Source organism: Ixodes scapularis, unplaced genomic scaffold, assembly GCF_016920785.2.
Source record: "Ixodes scapularis isolate PalLabHiFi unplaced genomic scaffold, ASM1692078v2 PGA_scaffold4__175_contigs__length_147842914, whole genome shotgun sequence".
Taxonomy (NCBI): domain Eukaryota; kingdom Metazoa; phylum Arthropoda; class Arachnida; order Ixodida; family Ixodidae; genus Ixodes; species Ixodes scapularis.
Window position 1 is genome coordinate 135,273,627 of NW_024609879.1, and position 16,349 is coordinate 135,289,975.

A 16,349-nucleotide genomic window follows, 5' to 3' on the forward strand; every position below is an offset into this window, starting at 1 on the left:
CTCGTAAAGGTGTAATTACCACAGTACTGTGGTACCACAGTACTGTGGACTGAACAAATAAATTACACAAACGGGTAGCCGAAACAGCACGTTGCTTCTTGGCGAGTGTCAAGGCAATTTCGGCCGAAAACCGGCTTCAATATTGGCCGGACGTGCGGTTTTACGCCTCGTCCCGACATCCGGCAGGTATGGGTGTACTGATGCAAATAAACGATTTATGTCCATTAGCACTGGCACCACTGATTTCTTAAGGGGTGTCCAAACAGGACACTACAAAACGCACGACTCCGACAAATCGTGAAAATTGAAGCGGACGCGCCCGCTTCAAGCCCGCTTCAATTTTCACGATTTGTCGGAGTCCTGCGTTTTGTAGTGTCCTGTTTGGACACCCCTTTAGGAGGCTAGATCGCGGATAGAGGCCTGTATTGCTGGGGTCGAGCGGCACCACCGGCAGTCATCGCTTGACACGATCTCATGCATGCTATAGGAGAAACGAGAAAACTCAATTTTATTACGTTAGTAGGTTGTTCTCTACCATGAAACTTCTATCGTGTTTCCGCAAATAACAGTTAATATTGTGGGCAAGAATATTAAACGCGTTAGAATACCAATCTTGTTTAACTAAATGTTGTGTGGTTGAGGGTCGGGGGCGACTTTGTTGGGCGTTAACTGTGATGTGTTTAATGAGACAAGGGCTACCGAGAGTTATTGTGGAGTCATCCGTGATTCCGGAGTCATCAAAGTTCAGCAAACGATAAGTTAGAAGGCCTTTACTGGGGACATTCGCATCGTTTTAACCGCTTGTACATTCATGGTGAAAGCTTTTTCTTTGAACTGCTGTGAGGGCTTCCGTGACAAATTGAAACTCGGAGCGTGCCATTCAGTCGCTGTACTTGCCATTTATTTTGCAACCGAAGCAAGCGACGTCGGTAAAGTCGGTGGTCCTCTGTCCCATTTTGTTTTTAATCGATGTTCGAACGTTTGACGAATGTCTATTTGATCTCCAAGCTCCAGATATAATCATCGCCGCACGTCATAAAATACTCGCCCTCGAGCACCGCGTACAAGCTTCCTATTTTTGCGTGTTTCTCCCTTAGACTTGCGTGTATTGCCTCATAGTGTAATACGCCAAAACAACAAGGACGAAAATGAAGTGAGATCTAGACAGGACGCGGCGTATTGCCTGTTGTCAAGCAATGGCCGTTGGTAAGGCCAGTGGCGGGCTCCCGATCCGCGATCAAGACTTGCACTGTGATAGTTCTAATGCACTGCACCCGCGGAATGCTGCACGGAGAACAGGCCCCGAACGAACTTGCCAAATGCACCGAGTGCAGACTGATGCTGTCGCCATAGATGCTGTAGAAAAGTACCGACCTCAAACCGAAACTAGCGCCTTTTTGTTCGACGTGATGGGTGGGAATGTGAGAGCGCCAGTCGCTGCCATGGTTTATCTATAAACGTTGGTTGCTACAACGTGTAACTTATATTTGCGATGACTTCCAATTAAGGAACTCGGCTGTCAGAGATATCTACAGACGGCGTAAGTTTCCGAAACCAGCTGACTACAAAACAGTATACACTTGAGGAAATTGATGGCACTGTACGCGCAAGAGCTTGCTTCGTTTTAAGCTTAGTAATATGAGTGAACCACTGAAAGGATACGGCTTAAATCTAGTTCTTTGAAACATCTAGGAATACGTTTCGTAAGACTTTTTATTTCCCTGGTGAGGGCATTAAGAACGAGAGATTTCCAAAACAAAATACGACGGGGGAAGATAGCTGCCGTTCAAATATGACTTTGCTTGAGTCTCGGGCAACGTCTCCATGTTTAGCCTTCCCGGACGCTGAGTGAATGCGTCACAGGTTTCTGCTGTGGGAGCTTTGTCGAAAAATGTTCCACTTTTCACCCGCACACAGATGATGCAAGATCTCGCGGCCTCTGTGTTGGTCCTGAGCCTTTATTACACACCGGTATGTTTCAGCGTCTGTACGGCAACACAGCGACTCGAATTTTGCAAATAAAACACGGGTCGTCGATTCCTCCCTTCGTGAAATATCAGACGCTTACAATTCAAGCTCCCGTTTGAGTTTGCGGCCCGCGGGACGCGATTTTGAGCAGAAAACAAACTTTTTCTTTCAGTTCCGCTGTGCGAATGCCGCATAGCAGACGAACTCTCGTCGTCTGCTCTCGCTCCTCGCCCGGGCGAGGCATGACGGGATTGTCGGCGCTAGAGAGCTCGAAGACAACGTACAGCGAGCGGCGTGAACACTCGCCTCCCCGCGCTGTCTCGTGCTCTCGTGCACCGCACCGCCTAGGGATCGCGGGGGATTTTTCGTCAAAAGTTTCGAAGTTGAGCGCGCGCCGGGAAGGAGGAAACTTTGCGGAGTTCTTTTGGTCACTCCCCCCGCTACGTCAGAAAGCGAAGAATGTTTTGCTCCACGAGTTTAGCTACCCAGTAGTAAATATAATGAATGGTTTTTGTAACAGAACCCTAAACTTGCATCACTTCGATCTACTCAAAAAGAGTGATCACCACATTTTAAATCTCTCAAAGCATGAATCGATGGGATGTGCTTGCGGTGAGATGAAGCAACGAATGCGTGTGGTGCAAATCTTAATTGCTTCTCACGCCACGAGAACATCTTTTTTGTGCAATTTTTTTGGTATAGAGAATTAAACTAACATTAGCTTTCAACGACACGAAGAATGTGTAGAAGAAATACACTTTCTCATACTGCCCGACCATAATTCTTATTAAGTTATTTTACATCGTAAAGAGATTATGAGTTCATAACAGTTCAAACTAATAGGCAAGCGTTAAGAAACTGACGACACGTGAGCAGCGCTACATCAGCGCTTCGCCGCATGTGAGAACGGCCTTTAGAGTAACGACACTTACCCATCTTGGGGCTTAAAATCATGGTTGCCAGTTATCTTAAGCTTTATCTGAAATCACAGGAAAAGCTTTTCCTTTGTCCACAAATAGTTAGACAGTTCGTGACAGAGCAAAGCAAAATTACGTAAGTTTCCTTACACCGAATCTAATGCTGAGGAAGTCGCACTTTTGAATCCTGACGGTCGGCAGTTCCGTATGCTCTGTTCTAAGCACCAAGATGGCGGCCGCAGATCCTGCTGAGGATCTCCGAGAGCAGAGCACAATTAGGCAACACGGGCTGTCTCATGAACTGGCGCCTGCCACCTATGAACTACATAAATAACACGTGCAATTGCTAATCCAGAGAGTTTACAAAATTTAATAATTTTTTCTCCGTGGAGTTATTAAATTTTGAAATTACGCCGGCCGCGTAAGAAGAGACGGAGAGAAGAACTTCATTGTATTATGGAATTTAGGAGCCCTTTTGTCCAGAGCTCCGCTGCCCTCAAACTTGGAGCTAGACCTCCGTTCCAGGAGGCAGCTTTCTACTGGCCATATTGGAAAAATCCTTTCTTTTCCCAATCCGTGTACGTCAGCAGCGGGAGGGCGGACAACTGACCAGGGAAGCCGCGAAGCGAGTTTCCGGGTCGCCAACGATTGAGATTACTTTTTCGCAGCTTCGCGGTTGAAAGTGGACATCAATCACTGCTCCGCGTTTTTGTTTTTTTTTATTAGACAAAATGCAAGCTACAAACGATTCTTAGAACACAAATAATGTTCAACTGCGAGCGCACAATACTATTACATGCGGACATCATGGCTTCACGAGGCAGATGTGAGTGGTTCGTTTAAGCCGTAATACGGTGGGATTATCGCTGAAAATGAGAGACTTAGGTTATCATGACATTAACGCGAAACTGGAGCAGGAGGAAAATACTTTTAGAGTAGTTAGAGAAACTAAAACAATACACAGACACGTCTCTAACAAAGCTAAATGATTTCACTGAACAACCTTCTTTATATGCGGATCCACTGCGCCACAGAACTGATAAATGGTAAGGATAAACTTCCGCCAGCTCGCCTGCGCACTGCATCTATATTCGTAGACTTAGTGTCCCTTAACGATAATACTCGGACGTGTACTCGGATCTCCAGCTGTCTAGTAGGAGAAAACGTACTTCAACAGAACTTAAGGTAGATCAAGTGTATTTCCTCGAAAGACACTAAATTATTTTTCCAATATTTTATTTCTGAGCTACAGTAGATTTTTTTTTCTTAAAAAAAGAAAAAAAAAAGACAATTATATGAGTAAAACGGCTCTTGAGCACCATGACGTGAACTTCGCAGGAAAAAGTCTGCTTCATCAAACGCGCTCAACAGCTAAAAGAACACTCTCGAGGCTGGAACTGCACTTGCCACATATGATGCACTTGTCGCGCTAGTTAGGAAATTTTGTGCGGTTTACAGGCTGTAATACAGTTAGTTTCGCAACACTCTTTATGTGTAGGAGGAGCAAGCACAGCATGCATAAATTGAAAAAAGAGAAAAACTTAATTGCAGTTGTAAATCCGATTTTAGAGCGCAGCTCTCAGGCGCTCGTTCCGTGTTTGCGGCGTCAGCGTAACCGGAAAAGGAAGGGAGGGTACGCAGGAGGAGGGGAAGTTAAGAAAGAGGAGCACGCTATATCCCTATACCTCAAGAGCTGCGCTCTAATTTCGCATTACAAAGATTTGTAAACGTCTTTCATTTTTCCTCATAGCGCTTATACAACAACTGTAAATATTGTGCGCTGAAATACTTGGTATGCATCATTTTAGTTCTACATAGGTGTTAAAACTAGTTTCTTAAATGCAACTACCAAACAATGCTGATAAAAGACAAAAATACGTGTAAACTTAAACATGATAATTGAAGTCTCACAGATTCAAGCATTCGCATGGGAAGCTGGCGTAGTAAATGAGTTATTTCTCACCTTTAAAAGAACTCTCAGCTATCCATAGCGTGTATTGCACAAGGCTTGAGCAGGCAAATAATATCACAGATAAGCCTAGAGGCACTACCAAACCACATATAGGCACAACCAAAGAACACTTCTGTAACCGCGTTTTGTACAGCAGCGGTATCCATACGCTTCCTCTTTAAAGTTCGGGTCTTGTCTCGCGGTGTGCATAGTTGACAAGTTGATCGAGCACTCTGAGAACTTTGACGGAACTACTCCAGCACAGATGCACGTCCGGTAGCGTCGTCGACGTGGGAATTCTCCCGGAGCACTTCGGCGTTTGTGAAGTGACGCTCGCACACCTAGAAAATAAAGGCACATTCGTGTAAGCAACGAATGCCGGAGCGAAGAGGCTATGAGGGAGAACAAACGAGTGAAGGTAGTGTTCTTAAGTCATTTGACAAACTCAAAAACATTTGAAAACTGGGTAAACGCCAAAACCGCGTGCCAAAGGAGAGGAGTCATACCCGCCAAGCAAATGGAGTTACGTGCGTTGGTTTCGGTAAGGACAAAGCATGACATGCTTCTCGAAGCTCGACAGGGTACGGAGGAGAAGGAGGCATACTCTGCCCTACTCATCCTCAAGAGCTGCGCTCTTGATTTTGGATTACAGAAATTTGTAAACGCCTTTCATTTCTTCAGATCGCAGCTCTTAGGCAACTGTTTCCGGGTTGAGCGGCGTCGACGCTGGCGTCGGCGTTACCGCACGCTTCGCATTATGGAAGGTTTCCCCGCTACATTTATCGGGGAAATTTTCCACAAAAATTAGCGGGGAAAGTTTGCCGATAAATTTGGCAGAACAGTTGTTCCGCTAAATTGAGCGGGGAAATTTTTCTGGTAAACTTGGCGGGAAAGGTTTTTTGCAAAGTTTGGTGAGAAATTTATCGAAAATTTCCTGCTAAATGGAATGGAAGGGGAGAACGAGAGGAGGAGGGAAGGGTACGGAGGGGGAGGAGGGGCATACCTTTCCCTCCGTACCCTCTTCTCTTCCTCCTCAAGAACTGCGCTCTAATTTCGCAATACACAGAATTGTAAACGTTTTTAATTTTAGAGCGCAGCTCTCAGGCGTTCGTTTCCGGCTTGGGCGGTGCCGCCGTCGTCGGCGTCGGCGTAACCGCGCGTTGCATTATGGGACGTCTCCCATAATGACGTCAGACGTGACATCACGTGTGACGTCACGAGGGTTATCCTCGTAAGGGTTACATAGGGTTACCCTCACCAGGGTCGCGAGAGTAAAGCCACGACGTTACCTCCCTGACGTCACGCGTGACGCCATGTGTGACGTCATTATAGAAAACACGTGACGTATGACGTCACGTGTGACGTCAGGTAACGTCACACACATCTAACATTGCAAATATTCCCCCTAAATTGTGTGGGGAAATGTTTCCGCTAATTTTAGTTGAAAATATTTCCGCTAAATTTACCCTCGTGAAGTCACGGGACGTCGCACGGGACGTCACGCGTGACGTCACGAGGGTAAAATTTTTTCGTTAAACTTAGCTGAAAAATTTCCCCGCTAAATTTAGCGGGAAAGGAAGAGGGGCATACCTTCTCCTCCGTACCCTTCCCTCCTCCTCCTCAAGAGTTGCACTCTAATTCGGCGTTACAGAAAATTGTAAACATCTTTAATTTTTTTTTTACCACTATTTTCTACTCCGCAAAGTCAATCCATCTACAGCACAAAAATTATTAAGCCTCATTTGCCTAGACAACAAAAAAGACATGAATGTATAAATGCTGTTGTTACAGTTCCTGATTTTATTTTTCATTAAGCACTGCCCTTTTCATTCTCTCACACATGTACTCTTTCTCCTTTGCGCCTGCAAGAATCGAAAACAACGATTCTTTGGGAGTTGCAGGTCTAATTAGCGTGGTGTGGTATGATGTGGAAACTTAAATGAAGTTAGCTACGGGTATTCGATCAACTGCTCTGCAGGCCCTCAACGCTACCCCTCAAAAAAACAGTAGCTTCGCTACACTGTGCTTCAAAAGGACGGCTTCTCAGACCACAGTAGTAACACTTCATTGCACAGTGCCGCAACACGATGACTTCTAAAAAAACAGTAACTTCGCTGTACTGTGCCTCGAAAGGACGGCTTTTCATATCAGAGTAGTAACCTTTCATTGCACTGTGCCACAACATGACGAAACGACGATTCCTGAAGTGAAAACAGTTACTTAGCTGCTCTGTGCTTCAAAAAGACGGCTTCTCAGATTACAGAAGTAACATTTCCATACACTGTGCCGAAACATGACGGCATGACAACCCCTAAAACACAGTAGCTTAGCTGCATTGTGCCTCAAAAGGACGGCTTCTCGGATTATAGTAGTAATATTTCATTGCACTGTGCCACAACACGAAAACATGACCCCTTAAAAAATGAAAAAAAAAGACTTCACTGCACTGTGCCTTAAAGGAACAAGTCCTCGGATCATAGTTTTTATGATACACCCATGTCCAAAATGGATTGCATGAAAGCAAATGTGATCATAAACATTGAAGAAAATTTTCAGTACATGCTAAGAAGTAAATAGTATATAAATATATCACTTTCTCTAAATACGACATATATGATCTCTTTAATAAAATTTCACAGTCGACAACATAGCATACACGCGAACATCGGCTGAAGTACCAATTATCGACACCGCAATTAAGTTTTTTGTCCATGAGGGTTGCGATTTCTGAGGTACTTTTTAAACCACACTGCTGAGCATGATTCTAGAGTTAATTAACCTTCAAAATGTGTGAATAATACACGAGGTACAAAAAAAAAAACCTGTCGGGCACGACATTATGCCAGCAGCCCTTGGGCGCGCCGAAGAATCAACATAAGGAAATAACAAGAGAACAAACTGCTTCAGGGATTTTACTTATACATGAAATGAAAATGGTACTGAGAACACTAACTTTTGTAAACAGCATTTCCGCCTGGGTAATGCATGACAATAATAAACCAAGAAAAAAATTGTAGATGCAAAGTTGCAGAAAAAAGGCCAGCACATCACCTATTTATCACAGCTTTAAATGAAAACTACAAGGGCATAACAAAAGGTAATAGACATTTTTGTACAAAGAACAAAAATAGACATATTTTCATATCATGTATACTCGCTTAAAAGAGAAACAATCATTCATTTTTAAGCACAGTTACCTAAGGACTGGAAACACATCTTGAAATGTAACTAACTTGTCCATACACATATACAAATATCCCTTAAATATTGTGCATCTAGTCCAAGGTGTACCTTACTTTTTGGTGCCCTTGGCTATTACAATACAGCCTTTTCTGGCGTGAATAAGTTGCATCCGTGTAAACAGAAGATTACACTGAGGCCAAAAATTTAGGTTAATTTTTTTTTTTTTTTTAATGAGAGATATATTTACTCGTCATTTGGGTAATCACGTCTCTCGAGGTAATCATGCACTAATCCCAGTAAGTTATATTTTGCGTCACTCAGCCGCTCGGAGAGCACGAGCCGTAGCTTGTGACAAAGGTGAACCGCAAATGCCATCAGGGGGTCCGTGATATGTAGCTGCTGTTGCAGAGGTGCATTCACCATATGCGTGGTCGATTCTGCAATGACCTGCCGTAATGCCGAGTCGTCGTGCGGCCGAGGATGCCCTGTCCTCCTTGCCCGCCTCCTAGCCGGTGGGTGAAGCGCTGCCTCAGCAGATGCGGGCTGATGCACTCGAGCTGGCTGCCGCGCTGGAGCAGGCTGCTGCATTGGAGCAGGCTGCTGTGCTAGAGCAGGTTACTGTGGTGGAGTGGGCCCTTCACAGCTGGTACCAGCAGAGGCTGGTAACAGCTGTGAAGGACTCGGTAACTTATGGTGGTTTTTTTTTTTTTGTTTTTTTTTTCTAGCTGCAGCAGCATCTTGCATGTCGCCGAAGGTGCCAGGGTATTCAGCGTTGTGTCCTATGAAAAGGATCGGGACAGCTTCGTTAAGTGTTGCCACAGATGCTGCATAATGTATTTTTGCTGCCACAACGCATTTTGTCGCTTAATGTTAAAAAAAGGTGGCGAGATGTCATTCATTCTTTGTTATAAAAATTAAAAAATAGACAGAAATGAACTAGTTTTCGTGGTAGAGGAATGCATTTTAATAGTTTGAAACACTACATAGGTACTGCCATTGTTGTAGTCTTTCTGATTTTTCACTCTATTATATGCACAAACAAAAAGTCAGGTGGTGGTAGCTTCATCTTAATGCCAAAGAAGCTTTCTCCTCCTCCTTTGGTGCACGACAGTTAACAAGAACAAGTCATCGCTGTTTTTTGCCATTTTATTTTGTCAAATAAAATACTATCATGAAAACTATTCCTGTGGTGGAAAGGGCTCATCTGGGGCAACAACGTAGATGATAAATATTTGCACCCCTCGTTTCACTGTTCGAGCAAAATTCGTAAAACCACCGAGGCCGTGTTCGTGCTAGCAATGTCGCGCTTTGTACATATCGTATGGCCAGAGAAGTGCAATACTTGTACGGAGCACGTGATTCGAGTAATGCAAACTGAATTATAAGGCAAAAGCCCTCAACCTAATTCCAGGTTCAGAAAGCAGAGCTCAGTTTTTAGCGACGCATCATCAAAGACAAATGTTGACTGCCATATTTGTTACATGCATGAAAGCCTTCAAAAGGAATATTCGAGGTCTTTTAAAGAAGAAATATAAAACAATGCACCAGGAAGAACGCATACAGAACAAAAAGCAGCATAAATTCCGTGGCATAGAAACATTGGGTCACGTCCAGCTTAAAAACCGTTGTGTCAATTTAACACTACGCATCCTTCTTTTACTTCCAATGCTTCACCCCTGAGTGAAAGAGTCGAATGGTTCATGAGTGTTGCAACGGATTATCTTCCGTTGTAACTCAAGAACAGCAGGAGACAGAGCCCTTCCTTCTTTCCACATTATCACAGCAAACGCTGAGGTCCCCCCTCCTCCTCTCTAGCATTCACTCTACTAATGTGGAAAGAGCGAAGGGCTTCGTCTCCTGGTGCTCTTGAGTTGCAACGAATTATAGAGCACCCCCCGCCAAATATCAGCGGCTCTGGCGGCATTCACATTGTCAAAGGCCGAAGTGTTTCGGACTGCACATGTCCATGCAAACATGTTGGGGATTACCGAGAAAGAGAAATTGTGAGCGGCTAGAATATTACGTTGTTATAACCCACGCTGCCGTCTGGGCCAAAAGCCCGTTAACGTCCTCCATCTCAGTGGACTAGGCCTGCATGAGCAGGTCTGCACACGTAAAAAAACAAAGCACGGGTATCACTGTAACCTATAAAATAGCAGGAGCATAAAATCACAAAAATGAATCTGCCATTTCTTATCTCAGTTTGGTATGTATGTTGCCCAAACGAGATATGAGCAGTTTTGGACTTATTCACAATAATTTGGGGCAGAAGACGCCCCTCACTTGTATAATGCAGAAGAAATAAGAGGTTTTGCATGCATGTGATATATTTTCTGTCACAAAGTGCACTTTGGCACTTTGAAGAGCACGATGACCCTCTCAATTCTTAAACCATCCTGATAGTATTTTTTAATGACTTGAAAATATATGGTGCATTTGACATATGTGTTATGAATGTTATGAATGCAGGCTTTGTCCCCTTTATGTTCTTAAAGGGAAGCTACGGAGCTTCTGGAAAAAAATGAGTTAGAAGTGAATTCTAGTGTATCTTTACTGCGTGAACCCGAATACCCAAACCATTTGCTGCGCAAGTATTGTTAAACGCGAGAAAACGCGAAAGACAGTCGCTCTACGTGACGTCAACGACGGATCTTTTGGCTGCCCAAGGCTAGGGAGGCGGGGCTTCAGTCCCATTTTGAAATTGCTCTTATGGCTCTCCGGCGCGTCGCATTGAAATATAATTGTGATATCTATTATTTTAAAGGCCAAATGAACGCGTTTCAAGCGTTTTTTTCTGAAATGCAGAAGTCCTTCCCTTTAACTAATACAAGGAACTGGATATGGTGCTAAGTGCGCAATGGGTACGATTGCCCATCCGTAATGCAAATATCACATACAAGCTCCAAGAAAAACTCGGTTTTGCACTAACAATTAGGAACTCGTTTAGAGCTATTTAAATTTCACAAATGACAGCATGTAAGTCCTGAAAAAGCTTCATCATTTAGCAGCCATATTACTAGACTGCAGAGGTTGTATGGAGTACAGACTCTCAGCTGAGAAAAACTCGACATTCTTAATGTGCAAGGAAACTTGCCTCTAGGGGTAACCCTGACCTCTCTTGGCTGAGCCGCCGGGCCAGCAGCAGCTGACGACGACCCACTTGCAGTGGCGTGTGGTCTGGGTCTGGTAAAAGACACCAAAAATGTGAAACCCTTATACTAAAAATTAATTTCACTCGTTCCGCTGAAAGATCCAGCATAATACCGTCGGTGTTGAATCTGGCCGGGCAAAAAGTTCACCATCTTCAAGAGGGGACATGCGGGCTAACATCTCATCATCCCGTCTAGCACCACACCAACTGTTGGTGGTTTTTCTTTTTTTTTAGCTTATGGGCGTACCTTGGCCCGTAGAGCCCGCGACGCCTGGTTGCAGGCGTCAGGATCTCCGCCTGAAATGGAAATATCAAATTCTCAGTAAATAAATGTCATTTTTGGTAGGAAATAGTAATTGTATGACAGAAATCATAAATAAACTAGGTTTTACATACATTTCGAAACTCTTTACCAACGTGCTGTGTCTACCATTCTGCTATCTGATTTACTGGGAGCGTTTACTTCTCTCTGCCTATTTCAAAACACAAATCGTACTCTGTGTCATGATCTAGTTGTAACTACCACCGCAGAAATAGGCGAAACCATGCCTCAAGTGGTTCGATCTGCCTACATGCTTTCTCGTCACGTTTAAACGCCAAGCGCAGGTTGACGCACCCAGAATAGCAACTAGCGGGAACCCCGGATCATCAGTTCCTTGTCGAAAAAATGTCTTGCGGCTGATGATCGAGTGTTCGCGCGTGAGCACTCTTGTTTGTTTTCCCTCGACGTGTGCTCTCATTGTTTACCCCAACGTGTACTTTTATCCACGTTTTCTTCGAGCAATGATAGTGCGTGCATAGCTTCCCGGTCAGCACGGAATCTCCATTGGCATGTCGTTTTCGAGCATAAGACATTCTTTTTAGCGAGAGCTCGTGCAAACGAAACGAATATCGGTACACTTGCACGCCGTATTTATTTATTGCTTTTCTTCGGGGAGGAGGGTCATAAAAACCCATAACACACTACACCATAAAATGAGAATCCGCCGACGCCGAACGGATTGCATTCTGCGAGTACGAAAATGTTGTGGCTGAGGGCCCGCGCAAGCTCGTTCGAGTCTCGACAAAACGCCGCTCAGACAAACGCAGTGAATCGGAATACAAATAATCAGTGCGGTGGGTAAATGTGAACTTTTTAAAAGGTTAGAACAGCGCAAACGATGATGGACGAGAAGCAGAAGGACACATGCGAGGCGCTGAAAAGGTCCCAGTGAACTGTAAATGAACATAGCTAAGGTTGAAGCTTGGGCTAGTTGGCGTGGCATTTTTAAAAGGTTAAAGCAGCGTAAACGACGAGGCACGACAAGCAGAAGGACACATACACAGCGCTGAAAAGGGCCCAGTAAACTTGAAATGAACATAGCTAAGGTTGAAGCTTGTTGGTGTGACTTTTTTAAAAGGTTAAAACAACGTAAACGACGAGAGACGAGAAGCAGAAGGACACATACAAAGCGCTGAGGACACATACACAGCGACGGAGGGGCGACAAGTGGGTGCGTCCCTCCGTCGCTATGGTAACTGACGGTTGCAGACCCTTGCAACGGTCGTTTCGGTTGTTCCCTAGGGACGCATGTGTGTGAACGCGGTCACTCTGAACGCCTTTAGACCGCGGCTGCAACGTGACTGAAACGTGACTGAAACGGTGTGCAGTGTGTATGGTGCCGACGAAGAGACTATCGAACACTTGCTGCTGGCGTGGAGGGCGCTACTCCCAACGCCTATCGTGGGCTCCCGCATCGAGCACTCACTTGGTTTCACCAATGAACACAACCATGTAGCATGCTCAAAGCGGAGGCTCAAGGCATGGTGACACACTCGCTTGTAAGATCGGGGGCGTCACCATTACGGCCACTGGCCACTGCGGTCCTTTTGCCAGAGGTGCAAACAGTCACCTGATGCGTATTCGGTGCCAAGTGAACTGATTAACTTTGACTCTGAGGAACTGATGGATGGTGGACATAGGCCACATGCGCTGACCACCTTTTTTTTATTTCTTTTTTTATTTCTTTCAATATTTTCGTGATATATATATATATATATTAATATATATATTTTTTGTTGTTGTTGTTCATTTATTGGCGTGTCGTACAAGGCTCTCGATACAAAGAGATTGCGCCTCCAGTATCTGCGTTTCCAGCTCGTTGCTCGCCTTCCCGCGGAAGAAACGGGAAGCGCTCTAGTGACAGTCCCTCGGATTCCTGTATGTCTATGCTGGAAAAAGCGATTGAGAAACTCTATCGTGACGTCGCCGGTGGGAGGAGCCTAATCTCAATCGTCAGCGAACTCAACTGCCAGGGAACTCCATCGCGGCGCGTTGGTGACGTCGACGAAAAGTGCCAATTGAGTGTAAACTTCATCGGGATTTTGTACCTAAAAGTGTCCCCAAGAGGAAATGCGAAACGCCACAGCGGAGGGTCTTGTAAAAGCATCACTTTTAAGTTCTTTGTATGTAGAATTCGGTACAATGTAAATAAACTTAACGCTCTTCAGTTTAAGTCACATTTTTACATAAGTCACACAATTAAGGTGATCGCAACGCGTGAACTGTATGAGCTGCATCGCCTTCGCGATGAATGGCCGACGGCGTAATGTCACGCGCAAAGTACTCGTGTGTATGTACGGAGATTTGCCTTACCTTTGGCATTTCTGCTGTCTAATCGGGATTTTGTAAAGGTGGTCACGTCTCCATCCCTACACAGCAGTCCAGTGGGGGACATGAACTGAGTGTCGTCGCTGAACTCGTCCCGCTCAGCTTGTGCGTTGCCTTTGACAGCACTTTCTCTCCCATAGTTTCATCTCGGACGCTATTTCTACCAAGTCGGCCCTGGCTGCTTATCTTTAGCTGGAAAGGACGAGAGTCATGGTTGGTGTAAAGCGCTAAGTGGAAGCTTGGAGTCGTTGCGTTATCAAACCAACACCACGAAAGTTAATCGTCTGACATTATTCTTATTTCCATAAATTAAATAAAAATTAATCCAGACAAACACGACCTGGGAAGGATTTTTCCCATGTGCAACGATTTCGATAGCGCACTTAACGAGAAAGACCCTTTTATCTAAGCCTCAGATTTGAGCCACGATGACTGGCTGTTTGTTGCCTTACTGTGAGGCCCAGTCACTGCGTTTTGGACATAACACTCCCCGTAAGTTGTCTACGAGTAGAGTAACATTAAAACTAAGAATTTCAAATCCCTGCACAATGGCGGACCTTAAAAAATTCTGTTCGTTTATCTTAGATGAAGGTAAAAAAAATTCCCCTTCGTCGTCGCTATCATATGTAGTTCAATATGTGCACCTTTCGTGGTGTCGGAACATGGCGGGCAGCATTGACTAGGTTATTTATAGGCACTAGGTGTTTTGGAGAACTTGCTCGTGACTCTTGTGACGTGCTCCTCGCTTTTCCTTTTCGCAAGACTTACTTGGATTCATTGCAAGCAGGAGGAAGAAGCGCGAGGAAATATTTGAGGCCAGAACCCTCTGAATAAGGGACAGAGTCAGCACCACTTTTCCTGAACTTCTCAACCTCGAATTTCAGACACCTTTCAAAAAATGGTGCATATGCGCGTCGTCTGCTACAACATAAGTCTTTTTTTTATATTTAAAATAATTAGTATGGCTTTAAAAAAATGACAATCATTTAAAGTTATTTTAATTAGAGCGAGAAAAGCTCTAATTAAAGAATCGTTGTTTATATAGCTGTCCTTTTTTTCTGAAAACGGTTTCTTGCCTACAGAGTCGAGCTTCAAAATAGTGCCATAATTTGAAATTATTTTAAACAAATTTGAATACGAATGCATCCAAACTAGCATTACAGGGAACCAGCTCAGTTCCTCTAGCATACAATTTTAACAAAGGTGACTAGATGCCAGAACGCTGTCTGAGAAAGCCAAGACCGCGTGAAAAGAATTCTTTACACTTTTATCACACTCATGTAATGTTTACAAAAAAAAAGGATAACGTTGCAGTTCTAATTTTTTATTTTTTTTTTATTCTGAGTTTTTATGTTTATTAGGAGCATGCCCTTAAATGTCGTTGCTGCATTATGATATGAGACTGAGTTAGAACACTTGAAAATCGCATAAAAAAGACTTTTTTGAATAAATATTAAAATGTGAGTGTACTAATTAAGGAAGAAACGCAAGTACAAAACCGCACGAGTCCTTCATCTATTCATTAAAAAAATAAGAACGCGACTTGAACACATTAAAAGCCTAAAAACTTGGAATGCGTAGAGCTATATCTTTGAAAATATAAAAAATTGTTCTTTGTTTCTTTTTGAGCGTTAAGTTTTTAAAAAATGCATGTCACATTCTGCACTAAGACAGTGATGATAAATTGACCACTTACATGTAAAAATAACAAAATACGTGGCACGCGCACAGATGTGGCATTTGCACCGCAAACAGGAGCGTTAGCACCGCTGCGGGCGGTGGCCCGACCTTTTAAACCTCTTTAATTAATACGCGTCATTTTTACCCGAAGTGTCTGGGTTTTTGTCATGAATAAAGCCGCGTCACACTGCGCACACATCATACAAAAGGCGATCTGCAAACCCCAGTCACCGCAATGGCGGTGGTTCCAATGCCACGTGCCAAGTGCCCTCGAACTTATTTCCATGCGGCATTCGAAGCACGGATCCCGCGCTGACTTGCGTTCGAATCTGTATGTAGACTGTTTTTTGCATCCTGTATAATTCGTATGACCCCAGCTTAACAAATGCTCTCACGATTACGTTGAGAATTATCTGAGACATTAATAAAATATGAAAAGCTTTAAAAAAAGTACACAAACAGAAACAAAACTCTTCAAACTATTTTTTTTTTTTTTTTCGTTAGGTGTTAGCCAGGACTACAAAGGGTCTCGTGGTTGTGGAGGCAAAGGGTTCTATCTGGAAAAGTCTCTTTTTGTTTAGGTAAGATGCAGTTCTTATTGGTGTGGCTGCCTTTAAGCCTAGTCCGGACAGCTGCTTTTGGCTGCGTCGCGCAGGTTTGCGTCGAGGTACGACCCCGAGTGTGCGAGATATTTGTGCTTCGAATGAAGCGTGGCAACCAACATAAGAAGTAGCTTGCAACTCGGCCTACGAAGCACGAATTTCGTGATAACTTCTCAACGCAACGCAGTCAAACGCATGTGTCTGAACCAGACTTGTGCCTATCTCAAATACTCTACTCAAGATACTG

The 16,349-nt window shown here is 44.1% G+C and overlaps 1 pseudogene; it reads right to left on the bottom strand.

The window, feature by feature from the left end:
- Positions 1-5,014: 5,014 nt before the first annotated feature.
- Positions 5,015-16,349, bottom strand: part of LOC120842639 — a 36,440-nt pseudogene continuing 25,105 nt past the window's right edge.